The following is a 15,799-nucleotide window of genomic DNA, read 5'->3' as shown; positions in this document are numbered from 1 at the left end:
GGTACAAAGTCATCCTGGCCCATAAGAGGTAATACCATGCTCAGGTGATACCATAACACAAAAGGAATCCAGACCCCTCAGTTGGCATTGAAAGCTTCAGGATTGATCTCTCAAGAAACATCCTGAAGGAAGGACACATCCACTTTCAGGAACAATCCCTAAAAGCTGTAGCAGAGACTAGCAGGGAATTCCTAGACTCCTATAACAAGGTAGACATGGCACTGATCCAGGGTGACTGAAATAAGATAAGGAACATAGCAGCTCATTAAAAGATAAACTGCTCAAATAGGCAAGCATTTTGCAATGCAGTCCAGCTTTGAATAAGTGATTTACCAGCTCCAACCTCAAAAAAAAAAAAAATCAACAGCAATTTTCACATTTTGTAGAAAATCAGGCAAAAATGAGAAAAGCATAAAAATGGGAAATGGTGCATGATACGGCTGTATTCGTCCTGCGGATTTTCCAATGGCATTTGTACACAGCCAAAGGCTCCCACTGCCCACCCAGGATCAAAGCTCCCAGGCCCCAGGGCAACTTTCATGTTGATATATTCCTCATTTCTCGCAACACAAAGGCAGAAATCAAGCCCTACCTTTCAGGTATTAAATAGTCATTAACTGTGATTTCTGTTGCATTTCTGTTGCTTCCGCTCTCATTGAAACCATTGACCTGAAGAAAGATTCTCTCTCCATCATAACTAATCAGTAATGGGACAAGAACAACCTAGAGGCTTTGCAAGCTCACACGTTTCCATGTTTTCCCAAGATGCACAAGGTCTCAGGAAAGAACATAAAAAGTTCTCATACGTGCTAGATAAAATGGAGAGAAACACCACCTTCCATCAATGGATGCACAGACTGGCCATTGGGACAAGCGGACAAATTGCAAATTAGAAACAGGAGCAAGGATGAGAAGCAGCAAAACAAGACAAACTTTCATTCTGTCTAAACCCAGCTATAAACAAAACACACCTAAAATCAGTGTTAAGTGAGAAGTTGTCTTTTCATAATTTCAGGGGGAAAAAAGGAATTCTTTATCTGAAAAATTCTGGCAGGTGACAGCTAATGTTAGAGCTAAAAGCTGAAAAGCAGAGTCAGAACAAGAAGCCTTACACAGTCCAAATGTCACTGCCCTTATTTAGTAAAAATTTCCATCACATTCAGAGAGTTTTGTCCAGAGTTAGACACCACACTTCGGCTCAATATAAGAACTTTCATCCGTCTCAATGAAAATGAGGCTACCTGCATTTTTGAGCAAAATGCCTTTTGCTAGGAAGTTGGATTTGAATCCATGACATTTTTTTTCCACAAAGATGCCTGCACTTCGTTGAAAAACTGTGGTTTCTCATTATGGTTTTTGGAAGAAGTTAACACTTCCTTCCAGAAAAAGGGTGAGGAGGGAGGAAAAAAAAATAAAACAGAAGATCATTTTCCAACCAGCAATAAAGTAGAAAAACAAAAAGTTGTAAGTGAACAGCTAGAAAATTAATAATTAGGTATTTTTCTGCATCTCATGGTTTAATCAACCTCGTTTTCATTGTGTCATCCTCAGGAACGTTTGACAAGCAGTGCTGAAAAGTTACTCAAAAAGCCTCTTACAGGACAAGCTTCCTTTGCCCACACCAGCTGTGGAGCTCACAAGCTGTCAGCCATGGGCAGATGCCTCTTCTGCAGGCTCAGCAGGATGAGGAGGAATGGGTGACACACAGACTGAAAGCACACCTGGGAGATTACTGCAAACATAGGATGCAATGGATGCACAATGTCATCAGGGCACTTATGGTGTTTCCACACTCTGCCGAGGCATTACAGAGTGAGCATTTACGTGTCTGTAATATCAGGCTGGGCCCAGGAAAAATGACTGTTGTGCCATGGGCTGCCACAATCAGGATGTCCTGATCTTACCTGCTCTTCTGTTAGAGGTATGCCATACTGACAAGCTAGTAAAAGGTTTAGACACCACCCCCACACCCCCCAAAGCCATCTGCTCTCCTAGATAGGTGTGACTGTGCAGCACATACCAGAGGCAGATGAAGCTATAATGAGGTCCAGAGCATTTTTTTAGAAATCCACAGGCTTCTCTACCCATTATAGCCTGGTCCAAAACTCCACCCAACACTTGAGGCCACATGCAGATGCAAGATCATTCCCTACATAACCATGTAACCAAGATATTCAATGATTTATACCTGTTAAGTTCTCTCAAGATATTCCTGTGCCTGGTACTATTAATGCTGCTCCAAAACTGCTCCTGGTTGGGTCAGAGTCACAGTACTCAAGGGACGCAGAAAGAAAAAGGCAGACAGAGGCTTATCCCCAAAAGACAACTCTAACCAAAGCTTCTCCAGCTGCTGACTCTCTGCTTCATTCTCCAGCTTCTCTTTGGAGAAGCAACTTCCTCAACTCCACCTCACCCGCACTGCATGCAATGTGCGGGCAGTAGCTGCTCTGAAGCTGGTACTTACTATTCTGCATCAACATCAGTAAGTGATACTTACTGGCAGCAGCAAATTAGAATGTATGTCATCTAGGAAATTGACCAGAAGCTCCTAAGCAAATATTTTAGCTGAATTACTAACAAGATCATTTTGTTTCTCCAAAACATTATTCTTTCATCACTTATCAGGGCCATCTTCCTTATTAAAGTTTCATGCAACACAGCTATGGTGCTCCATATAGACACAGATGCTATACCATGAATAAGTATTACATTCACAGAGCTGCTCTTACATCAGCTCAGTTGTCGGTTGCCAGTCTTTTGCTGCCTTATGAACTTTTTTTTTCAACAGGTCTTTCCATTCAGAAGAAATTCATTTCGAAGAGTTTTGCAGTAATATTTTGCACTTTCAGATTTTGAAGAATGGAAAATTTTTCATCTTTGCAAGTCTGATCTTTTACCAAAAGCACCTTGTAGACAAAAGACAGAGAAAACAAACTGACAGATGAATAAAATACAAAGGACAAAGCAAATGGGTCTGTGGGTATAGCTTATTCCCAAGTAAAAAATCCTTTAAAGCTTGGCCAGATTAATTACCCTACTGTAGTCATCAGTAACTTTCCATTCATTATTACAGGCTTTCTGTATAAGACAGCTGTTATGGAAACCTGTAGAAAGAAAGCACACAGCATTAATCTGCCCTTTTTATTGCCATTTCCATGGAACAAGAGAATGGAGGATAGAGAGGTCAGACAGACCACAAGAGCGCTATGGTAAAGCAGCTGCTCTTAAAGAAGTCCCAGGAAGCCAAACAACCAAATGAATAGACATATTCAGACAAACAGGTACCCAGGAAGATTTGCAGAAATGCCTACACAAATTAAACATTTGTAAAATCAAAAGATACTTTTCCACCTTTGGAGGTGGCTCAGTATCCTCGCTCAGCTCAATACCCCACTATCTCCCCATTGGACCCAGAAGTTAGGGGAAACGCTGCAGAGCAGCATGGGGCACAATCCAGACCTTTACCAGAAAAAAGAAAAAAATCAGTTTCCAAATAAGTCTGGAGCAGCATGTGCTGATGATCACACACCACCTGGTCTTCACACCAGCAAGGGGAAATCAGTCTATGGGTCTGTATCCTCTCTTAGCCAGAGTTATGTAGCTTTTGAAGCTTATACTGGTGAAAGGAACATATTTCTCCAATTTATCTGTTTCCACAGAAACATTGTTTTGTTCCAGTTTTCCTCTTCCTTATTGCTTATATGTCCCAACAGGTGGCATTACAGATCAAAGCTTGCGGTCTTTCATCCACATGACTACCTGGCCAGGGAAAAGCAATCTTAGAAGAACTTATTATTCCTATGCCTTATCAGTGGAAAGCAGGTGCAAGAGAAGCATTCATAATCACAGAGGGACCTTCAATCTGGGAAACTACTGCTTCTCTCACAGCATAATTGATAACCCTTATGTCTTAGATTTGGTGACTGAAACTACTCGAATACATTTAGGGTGTTCCAGCAATATAAAGGCAGAAATTGTCTATATGTGTGTCCATATGCACATCTGTGGACATACATATATTTCCTCTGGAAATTTCTAGGCTGAGCATTAGATCAGTACATTTAACTGAGAATTTGATTTGTGGTAACTAGCCCATAACATTAACAAGAAATGTATTTATGACCATCTAAAGTATATATGAAAGATTAACAGCACTGCAAGAGTCGCTGGAGCTGAGGAACTATTTTTACCAGGAGTCCTGAAAAAGCCTTCACCCTTAAAGCCACCAGAGACCTCCCACCCCAAAACCTGCTGAGAACAGGCAGGATAAAGCATCAGAGGAAGATAATAAGAGCTGGCTTTTACAGGGACCTTTTTCCAGTGTCCAACGAGATACACAAGTGCTTTGAAGGACAGCCCTGTACTTCAGACAAGATGCTGCCATAGATCTTCCAGAGAGTCAAAGTCACAGACATTTTCTTCTTAACAGCTCTTTGCTAAAAAGATTCCCATTTTTAATTGCTCTTTGCTATCTCATACCATAGGGAATACTGACAGCAAAAAAGTTCTCTACTTATGCAGGAGAGGCTGATGATGTTAAAAATACATGTCACATTCTCAAGTCTTCACAAGCCCTCGCTGTCAGACGGATCTTGGTTTCCTATCAATAAAAACAAAGTACTTTATTTTCAAATCAGTCTTTCTCCTTGCTTTCCCTCCTTCCCTATGCAAATCCAGAGAGGCAACCACAGGCTGCTGCTGGACCAGTCCTTAGCAAGGAAAAGAGCTACTTATGTAAAGTGAATAAATTACTATCAACATCTTTCTGTAATATATGTTAAAGGTCCTCTCTGTTGGAGATCTTCAAACACACACCCAGTCCTGTTCCACTGAAGTTGGAGTCACAATTTATTTGAACACACACCCAAAATCAGAGTAGTCTTTCATCATCATCTCATGCCTAATTCCTTTTCCATGTGATTTGCATTTCCCATGTTTTGTCCCATTAACATTTTATTGTGGAGCACAGAGAGAGCATTTGAGCCGAAGCTAGACAAAAAGCATGCACATTCCAGCCAGAGAAGATGGATTATACTTCAGCATATGGAATTGCATAACTGCATATGATTATACTTAAATACCTTTCGTGTTATTACAAAAGTACTTTGATTGGCCAACAGAGGTTCTCCAGCACTGAATGGCAGCACAGAGATCTGCACATCATGTGACATAAAAGGAAGAACCATATGGCAATTAAAGCAGCTGCTACTGTGGAGCTGCAGAATAAGAGGGGAAAAGAAAAACCCACCACCTTTATGCTTATTCCCCATTAGCTATGCAATAATCCTGTTCTCTAATTAGCAGACAACTCAACACCAGTAACAAACAATATAACACTTCAAATACTTTCTTCTTGGTCTCCCAGCAGGGAGTCTCCAGGGGTTGTAGATTAAAGTCATATTTGAAGAAAAAAAAAAAAAACAAAAAACAAAAAACAAAAAAACCCGCTATGACGAATTTGAGTAGATCCAGAAAAGAGAAGGAAAAGAGACCAAAGACCTAACCTGATAGGAAAACAAATAAAAATACCTGGCAAAGCTAAGGAGGAGGTTTGAAAAGGGAAGTGTTTAGATGGCAGAGGGGCTTAATGGATTAGATGCTCTTTCCAGCAACATGAGCTTTAGCCTGATTAGATAACACACCTTACCCACAGCTTCATTAAAGCCAGAATTGAGCCTTTAGGGAAATAAAGGAAATCAAAATATTTGACAACAGGAAGCCAATAAAGCATGAACTACAAGAAATCACCATTTGTTTTTAGTCCCAGCTGACTTTCTTTCCAGAGCATTTCCAGAGGAAACTTCCTTTCCCATTCAAGTCAACAAGACTCTTGCAATACACATTAACAAGACCCTTTGGGCTCTCAGATTTGTGGAGCTAGATGATCTCTGAAAGAAAGCTCAGAGCCACCTGTATTGTGGCAAAGCCTCAATGCACAGGCTAGGACTTGATATATGTGTAAACTACCATCATCAGGAGAATAAGGAAACTTGATTCTGGGAGTAAACAGGATTAATTTTGCAGTGCTGAGTGACAGCTAGAAGAAAGTGGTTAGAGTGGGGTTTTTTTTTTAATGAAACATGCAGAAGAGAGCGATGCAACAGAACATAACCACAGGAATGAAGAGAAAAAAAAAAAAACCAAAAAGTGTCCTCCACAGCCTAATGTTAATTTAGGAGTGAAAGGTTTAGGAAAATATTATAGCACATGTGAAGGAAGGACTCTGAAAAAAGCTCCACTGCAGATTAAGTATCAATGCACAAGCAGGAATACATCTATGATGCCAGAAACTCCAATATTAACCAACTTCATAAAAATCTGCAAGCTTTTCTAGTATTAATGAGCTATTCCACTCACAGAAGTCCCCAAGTTCAAAGCAGTTTGCGGACCAGATTAAATCCAACCAACAGCAACAGATTCATATCAAGTCACTCCCAGACTTCCTTTCTAATATGCTTAGATGGCTCCCATCACTCTTATTCCTATATCTGGTGGCACAGAACTATATCTGTGCCACCAGAAATCTGAATATTTATTAAAACAAAATGATGATAGACAGAGTGACTTAATCAACATCACACTATAAACCTCATAACAAATATCACCCAAGTTCCATATATTTATCCTTCTCCCTGCAGAACATGGAAAAAATAGGAACTTCAAAGCATGTCTTGAATGCTAATAAACTTGGGCTACTGTGGACCAAAAGAAAATACCCAATTAACAGCCTCTATTCTCTTTTCTCAGTTCTTCACACTATACTTTGTTGCTACAGGACTGAAACCAAAGAGAACCATGGTCCCAGGAGGAGGAATGGTACCTGGGGAGAGGCTTAAAAAGGATCTGAAGAACCAGTGAAGGGATGAGCTGCTCAGCAAAGCCCTGGGGTAAGCAACAGCTGTATGAATTGAGCTGGGCTTCTCTTCTTTATTCTCCTTCCTTAAAACCAGCTGAGTTGGGAATTCAAAGATGGCCAGTCTCAGGGGCAAAGTGGTAGTGTTTGCTGATCAGTATCTAAACATAGCAAAATAACAGGTCTCTATTTTTATTCCAGATCCTCTTACCAATGAGAAATGTGTGTTTGTCCTAATAGTCTCAACACCTTGCTGTTCTGGTTATTTAATGCCCAAGATTACTCACAAGAGTTGGGCTTCATTTTCCCATTCATTTCTGCAGGGCTCCTCAGAAATGCCAGGCTGCTGGCAGTGCTTTGTTTTGTTGTTACAAGAAGAGAAAGCACCGCATCATTTATTCTGGAAGAACAAAACACTGTCACAGAGACTTTTTTTGGCCACAATAGCTGCCCAGAAAGCTGTCAGAAGCAACCTTTTGTCTCGCAGTTAATCTGCACCAGGAAACAGGGAAGGGAGGGCAGAGTGATGAACTTGCTGCTAACAAATAGATGAGCATCTGCCTCTCTGCAGCTGAGAAATCCTTCCCAACAGCATGTGCAGCCCAGGGCAGCACGTTAGTCCCCAGCCTGACCTGATTAACACCAACCCAATGCTGCAGGTGCCTCAGACTGTGATTACTTAGGCATATGTGGGTTGAACTCCTGGTGCACACTTGAGAGGGCATTAGCTGACATCACCTGTGATGCTCCCAGTTGGGTCCCTGTCTCCTAATAGAGCCTCTTCTGTTCTTAACAGCCCAGCTATTAGGAATGAGAAGATGCAGTAATTGTTTAGGGTCCAATCAGCAGGAAAATTTCATTAGTTACACAAATGCAGGCTGTGGTCTTTATTGAGGCCAGAAGAAGAAAAAAAACCAACAACAACAACAAAACAACCCACACATCCCCAGGATTATTTAAGGAATATCTAAATGTTCCTCAGACACCTCTTTGAGTAGCCTTTCTGACAAGCTGTGTGATTCACAGGCTTTAAGATCATTAACTTCTTCCCAAAAAGGCTTCCCATAAATAGACAGCACAGGAATTCAGGGTCATAAATTAAAGGTTTTTCCTGAGAGGCTGCAACAGGAGCCTTTGGGCACCAGATTGCTTCTGCACAGGAGCAGAGGAGAGGAAAAGAAGGGTTTTACATGATGGGTACCTCCTCGGGAACATGACCAGTGGGTAAAGCTGCGAGGCTGCCTGTTTGCAGGTGAGCAAAGACACAGCCAGAAGACCTCGTGTCCTGTAGCACCTGGGACTTTGGGTACAGAGCCTCCAATCAAGCCACCCCATGTCTCAGTTTCCTTCATTTCTAAAACAAAGCTAAATATAATTTTCTGCATTTAGAAGGTTTGCCGATGTCCATAAGAGAAGAGTTCTTAAACTTAAGGGGATATATCTCTCCTAAAGATTTTGTCTCGTATTTTTTGTAGAGTATTTGGAGTCGCTTCCTACTCCTACAAAAACTGGCTCTCCATAATTGGGTAAGACAACCTCTAACAAGTCAAGCTCTTCTGCTATGCTACCTCTGTCTGTTCCTCTTCTCTGACCAGAGGAATGGGGCTTCAGTAATTCTTTTGAATTTATGCATTGTATTTTACTCTTCTACTCTGTTTAAGGGCTAGTGAGCTTTTAACCTCTCCTTCCTTGTTCCTGTCTCCCTCCAATGGGCACCATTCCCAAACCTGCATTTTCTTATTCTTCCCCACCACGTCACTCAGGCTCATGCAGCAGCTCCCTGTTAACCTGCTTTTATTCCGTTACTGACATAAATGAAAGGTCCACAATTTTATTTGGTCTGTGCCCAGAAGCTGCAGCTGGATCCATTTCTACATGGAGATGCCCAATGGGGTAAGAGATCTGTGGTGGATGCTGCTGTTTCTTTCTCCAGCCTCTTTAAAACTGCATTGCAAAACACTCATGAACAGGGAGCAGCCCAAATTTGGAAGACACCTGATTGCCCTTTACCATTCTGACCGCTTGCCACTACTAAGTTCATTAGCAGAATTTTGCAAAGCTTTTTTAAAAGACCTTAAGGCACTTTATAAGAAGATATGCCATTTTAGACTCTTAAGCTTTTTATTACCTATAAGCCACTCCAGTAAAAAAGTCACACTAGTCTCTTAAAGGAGTTTAAATCATGAAAATTTAAGCCTGTAACAAGAGAAGAAAGGAAGCCAATTTGAATTAGAGTTTCTTTTTCTTTTTGGTCCACTATTCAAAGAACAGTTGGAGGTCCCATCATCTGAAGTCCTGCACCAACTGACTTCAGGCTTGGAATTCAGCACAACTAACAAACTAGACTACCACTCAAAGACATCCAATCCTCGGGAGAGGACTGTATTTTAAAATAAAAAAATTAAAATAAAAAAAATGAAGTACAGCAAGGCAAATTCTCTGTGTAGAATAGCTCCTTTGATTTCAAAGGCAATTTACAGGAAACGAAAATCTGGCTCCTTGTTTCCTTCAATTCATGTTTTCACCCTTTACCATCCCCAAACAGACTAATTATTCTCTCCAACGGGTTGTCAAAAACCTTCCTATTTCCTCTTGCAATTACTGTTGTATGTTTTAATAACTATCTCTTCTAAGCAAATTGGAGGCCCCAAGCTATTCATACCCTGACAGCTTGCAAGTTCTACATGGGAACAGGATGCATTTTTCTGAGAAACATAATGAAGTTCTTAGCAAGCAGCACCATGGCAATACGCTACAAGGAACGCACTCCACACACCCTCCAAAGCAACCAAGTGCTGCTGCACTCTGTCTCTAATGGCCAGCTATGAACTTGGAGCCATTATAAATAAAGTAGTTTGTCAGCAGTCTAAGCAGGAAGGTTAGCAGATTAAGATGGTCCTTGACTTCTAACTCAGAGTTAAGACCTAGCAGCAAAGCTTGAGATGCTAGTAGCATTGTCCTCCATTTGTGTTGCAAAGCAACCATAAATGTCAGGTGGGAAACAGATTTAACTCCTCTCTGACAGGAAAGAGAAGCCAAGTGGGGCAGGGTCCCTGGTCCCACTACGATTTCACGTATGTCCCTGTGTCGTTAACAACATCCATTTGTTCCTCAAGGACAGATTAAGCCAATGAGACAAATGCCTTCCCACAATACTCATAGTTCATTTTCAAACAAGTTTTGCCAGTCTTCAGCCATGCTGCATCTGCAACGCCATTCCCCATGGCCTTTATTGTTCTGTATGTGGTAAGTCCTGACTAATGAAGAGGACTGGTGAGAAGAATTCATGGTTTTCAGCAGTTTATCAAGTTACTCAGGCATACAGGCGCCAGCATTATTGCAGCATGCTGGAATTTTTAGCTCTCCTGCTACGTTCCACCCTGGCTGGGTTTAGTGTTACTTTTGAGTTCAAGAGCAGAGCTTTGCCTGGAGAAAGGGTCTGACTTAACCAAAAACTTCCCAACTGATCAGAGGCAAAAGGGAGAATAGAGGACAGCTCAAAGTCATAATGGTGAAAGCCCTTCCAGCGGAAAGGAGAAATAGCCAATTAAAAAAACAAACAGAAAACTAAACAACAAACCTCCCACTTTTCTTCAACTTTCCTTCATTTTTGTTCATTAAAGAAATACTACTGCTTCAGAGTGAAATACTATAATAATAAAATACAAATACTGTTCTGTCATTGACTAAGACAAATGACACCCAGTAACGAAGGTACATCCTTACATTGTTTGAGGCAACAGTTTACAGACAGCACAAGCTGATTGTGAGACTAACCCAAATAAGCACTGCTCCAGGTCATGCACTTGATAAGGAGCATTTTATCACCCTCTCTTCAATACTGGGGAACCAGGTTACACCACTGCCACTTGCCAGGGACACATCTGGAGGACTGGGGATGGAGAGCTCAAGGTCCTGCCCTGGGGGATGCTGTGGAAATGCAGATGATAGGGGGAGCAAATAACTCCCTCTGCCCCGGGGAATAACTAGAGGTGATTACAGTTCCTCTGGTGGCTGAGCCAGAGGGACATAAGCAGAGAGCAGCCATCCCTGGCATGCCATGGGGACACAGCAGTAGCCCATGGAGGAAGCTCCAAGCCCAGCTGAAAGCTGCCAGCAGTGCTGGCATGCGGGGCTGCGTCCCACCACACACACTATTCAATTAACTGCCTGCTCCCCCAGGAGCACAGCACAGAAATGAAGTTTCACTGACAACAGAGGATCTTTCTCGGTCAAAATGAAGAGTACTTAAGCTCTACATTAGAACTAAAAGATGCCTTTATCTCACAAAATATAAATCCTTTGACATGGGAGCAGCAGACAACAGTATAAACACAGGGGTAGATGGCAGGGCTGGGAACTGCTAGCAAGGATAGATTTTTTAAGTTTTTGCTGTGAAAAAACCCAGACAAGTATAATTTTCCCTACCTTGTTTCACCTGCTTTAAAAACAAGACAGGAAAGCAGCCGATGGACCTGCCATGCCCATTCCCTTCATCACCTGGACAGCCATCACCACGCAAACCATGGGTCACTCTCTCCAGTTGCATCATTTGTTTATTTTGGGTGCATCACAGCCCCCATCTAGAGCATTGTGTGTTGGTGTAAGGCTAATGGACGTAACATCACCAGAGCCAAGGAATAAGCGTGGGAGAGTCCCCCTCTTCCAAGCACCCTGATCCCATGCACCTCCCGCAGGCTGCCCCCTCTGAAAACACCATGGCACCGAGACCTTCCAAAGGCTCCAGTGGGTTAAAGGGAACCACAGCCTTCAGACCTGTACTGCTAAATAAGAAAGGGTCAAGGACCAAGCCCTAACTCCAAATTAGCACCTACTGCCTCAAGCCCTTGCTGCTTGGGGTTACCCCCTCCTACAGGAGATTTGTTTTGGGGAGACCCAGGTGAGGATATGCAAAACAGCACCTGGATGTGAAATAGCAACTGAGCTGCGGCCAGAGGTATGTGCAAAATTAAACACACCAAAGAGCGTGAGCGCACATGTGGCTGCTGGGGATGACTGATGCTGCGAGGGAAAAGGCACAAGCCGGGAATGCAGACCAGGAATGCAGACGTGGTTTCAGTACCTGGTACAGTGGCGACTTCTGCTCAGGCTTTGGCTAAGTCACTTCACTGCTTTGCTCCCCAAATGCAAAGTGGAGAGAAAAAGCCACTGCCTTCTCGCACAGGGAAACTGTCAGGAAAAATGCAACAATTATTATGAGGCTGAATACGACAGAGTTTGGAAACATGTAATTAATTTAAAAAGGCATATTTTTTGAGGCTGAAATGAGATTTCAGAAATATTAGTGTGGAAAAGAAAAGAGCCCCTGTATGCCACTATTTTAGTCTGCTTCCCAGCTTGGGGTGATGCCAACGTTACCTCCCAAAAGCACCACGCTGGCACACAGCAGTTCGCCTTTGCTATGGCAGGCTTTGCAAGCTCTCTGTTTGGTCACACTCATCATCTGCTGGCCTTCATAAACATGCATACAAATTGCAATTTTTGTTTGCAAAAAGGCTCATGAAAGATGGAAATATATGCAAATATAACACATTGCCACATAAACCTTCATGCTGGAAGTGTTAACCCCAAGGCTTTTAGAAACAAGCACAGAACAATCAAGAGTTTCAGTCCAAGGGAACGCCCTGCGGCTCAGATGGTCACTCGCAGACCACAAATAATCGTCGGCACAGTCCAAGGAGAGAAGTCTGCAAAAGCAGCTTCTCCACAGGTCTCTGGCAGAACTGCAGCGGAAAAAGCTGACAGAGCGGATCCTTGCCTTGCCAAGTCCTAGTCACTGCTGTTACCCCCCCTTCAGCCTCACGAAGGCAAAGGTCACCCAAACACTATTTCATAAAGAAAGATCAAAGTACCAAGTGCAAAGCTGTGACATATTTCGTTTCATTAGGTGGAATGTATTCACCTTGGGTTTTTTGTGGGCTTTGTTGTGAATCAGGATGGAATTGAATCCAAATAAAAATAGAGAAGATGCATCAAGCCCTGCTTTAAAGTTACTTGACTAAAGCGATCACCTCAAAATGCTATGGAACAGCCTAAAAAGGGGCCTTTGTATAGAATGAGTCATTTTAATTAAGTATAGTAATTTGAGTATTCTCATTTAATGCCTTTTTTTTTTACCACTAAGAAATGCACTTCTGTTTAGAAGTAGCAGCTGGGTAACAGCCTTTGTCTAACCTTTACTATCCAGTACCTTGGTGACTATGCATTAGAGAAAGCCTTACTAACCAGCAGCAGCTCTGGAAGGCATGGGGAGATGACAAATTCAGTCTTACCCAACATAAGTCACTTTTTACACCTAGTCCACAGACACCTTTCCTAGAATCAAGCATAGCTGATTTCAGTGGCTGCAAAAATGATCCCTTATTCTTGCTGTCTCAGTTTTGAGGCTGGTCCTGCCCGTATGCATGTCTGATGAGGGATGGAAGATCCCATGGAAACCCTCCCTGGTCCCTCCTGGGGCAGGGAGTAAAGCAGTGGACCAAATAATTCTCCCCCAGACTAGATACACTGCTATCAAGACATTTGGAGTATTTTGAGAAGAGAATGAGAAAAGTTAAAGATTAGTGATAGATACCCAATAGCAATCATCAACAGATAACATCTCCTCACCCTGAAGCACATTTTACAGCCTTCTTTTCATGCTTCTCTAATGCAAGAGGAATTTCACTAAGAAACCAGCAGTTTGTTTCAAAGGGCAACTAACTCATAAATTAGCCTAACTGCCTTATGTCAGATGAATTGTGACACTTTGCATTTCTGCATGTTGAAACAAACCCTGTTTAAAAAGCTCTGTGCTAACTATCAATCAGGAAACAAATTGAATGAGAAGCAAAGCAGCATGCAAGAAACCTCTCATCTTCCAGGAGCTTCCAGCCCCATGAGGGCACATGTGGAGGAAGCTGACACTGCTGCAAAGTTAAAAACAGGAGGGCACCCACTGTGGCCGGTCTTCCAGAAACACTCGCATTATGTCACTGCGGTTTGTGAGCCGAGAGTCTGAGGAAAGGCTCAATCATACCTAACCTAGCTGAGGAGTCTGAGCATAAAGTCTTTGCTCCGCTCATGTCTTTCTTAATAAAGTACCTGTCTAAAAGTAGACATAGCATAGAGAGGATCGTTCTTATTAAAGAACTGCTACTACATTTGACAGGTGTATTATACCAAAGCAACAGTGAAAGATGCGGAAGCCTTTTAAAAGTAAATAATAACAACATCCCCTATCACCACCCCCAAAATATCAGGGAAAACACAAAGGACGAAAGAACATTTAATTTCTTGAAAACACTCCACCATACAGCTGCTATAGAGCAAGTGTTTTTTGTTTCAAAACAGCAGTTTCTAGGAAAGATAGACATTTAAAGATATTTTAGATTAATTTTCACAGGAAACAACCTCCAAACCTGCAAGCGATGCTGATTTTAGGGCAGATGTTGTAATTTTATGTCGTTTACATTTAGTCTTTTCAAGTAGCTCTGTTTGATTTTTTTTTTTTTCCCCTCCTCTCTGAGTGCAAACAGTCAGCTTACAGGTCAGGGGACACTAGCAGCATGGTGTCAATAGCTGGTGTTGACAGAGAGAGGTAGCAATTAAGGACTTTGGCTATGCATAAAAACAAGCATTGACAAGAAAGAGAAAATACATATCACTTCTATGTTTTTCCAACGTTATCTTCCTTTCCTATCCTAATGCCCGTTCCACGTAGTCTCCATGTGGTGCTTCCCCCAGCAGCTGTGCTGACACACTGGTGTGATGCTAACACTACCCCTTTCCCAAAGCAGATGAGGTCTCTTCGCAGCCTGTATTAACTAAAGCTGCACAAGAGACATTGGAGATAAGCAGTTCTGAATCAAGCAGGCAAGGAGCTATTCAGAGTGGAGCACAAATATGCCTGAATTCCCAGAGGGCTCTGAATGGTCACACGTCAAAGCAGAGTTGAATTACATCTTCACCCACAGCAGAAAAGTGACTTTGAGCAAAAACAAAAAAAGCACATTTATAGCAAAGCCATTTGGGCAGAGAACTTCTCAGCTGCTCCTCTAGCACTTGAGAGCACTTAAGACTCTGCCCAAATGCACCAGAGACCCCCAAAAATCACAGAAGCACCACAGCATGGGAATGTAAACAAAGGCCTCAAACTCTTCCATTGCTTGAACCAATGCCCACCAGAAAAAAGTGATTAATGTAAACAGGAGAGAACCACCACAACTTTGGAATTGTGAGGAGCTAAACCACAGCTATGGGGCTACAGAAGGAAAAGAGCAAAGGAAGGAGGTGGTTTCTGGCAAAACACCAGCCTCTCCCTCCACACTGGCCCTCTCCGCTCTCACCGAGACGGCGAGACACAAGCAGACTGTGGACTTCCTCCTGGCTGCCCCACTTCAGCCTAAGCTGCCCAGTTCAAGTAGGTTTCAAGGCCAGAAAGGTAGTGTTTTCATGGCAACATAACTGCTAGGCAAGAGCAATCTTGCTGTTAAATCTTAGTGAAGTGAAAGTGGCTGGAGAAGGTTTCCTCTCCTGCTTTGTCAGGAAAACACCAGTATCTTATTTCTAATAATATAGGGGCTTTAAGACAAATTTGCCGTTCTGCAGAGAAAAGACACTGTTTTTTCCAGAGTTAAAGGCAAACCTGCAGAGCAGCTGCTCTTTGAGAAGTAGCACAAAGACGTAAGAATAAGATGGTTTTCAGAAGAAGAGTTAAAAGTAACACTTACTTGTTTGGCAATACCAGCAATCACATTCCTTCCTACCTGTGATAGTTTCCTTCTCGCAACCCCATGCTTATTCCTTCCAGCCACATCCTTTCCTCTTGCCATCGTTGAAGTCAATGTTATTAACATGAAGGCTAATGCAGGGCACATTTTAAGCCCAAACTCCTGGAAACAGAATCTTTGTCTTAGTTCCAGTGTTGATGATGATGGTGAGTTT

General features: G+C 42.3%; 1 long non-coding RNA gene across 3 annotated transcripts in view; it reads right to left on the bottom strand.

Annotated features, from left to right (window-relative positions):
* LOC148056376 (uncharacterized) overlaps positions 1-15,799 on the bottom strand; it is a 75,903-nt gene that overhangs the window by 33,060 nt on the left and 27,044 nt on the right. For all 3 annotated transcript variants that reach the window (XR_015703230.1, XR_015703228.1, XR_015703229.1), the window contains 2 exons: positions 15,622-15,747; positions 11,937-12,043 (listed from right to left, as the gene is read on the bottom strand). This is a non-coding gene — a long non-coding RNA (uncharacterized LOC148056376). The remainder of the gene's footprint in view (positions 1-11,936; positions 12,044-15,621; positions 15,748-15,799) is intronic.

Source organism: Nipponia nippon, unplaced genomic scaffold (genome assembly GCF_047370975.1).
Source record: "Nipponia nippon isolate SJK-2023a ecotype South Korea unplaced genomic scaffold, ASM4737097v1 scaffold_14, whole genome shotgun sequence".
Lineage (NCBI taxonomy): Eukaryota > Metazoa > Chordata > Aves > Pelecaniformes > Threskiornithidae > Nipponia > Nipponia nippon.
This window is presented reverse-complemented; position numbering and strand designations above follow the sequence as displayed.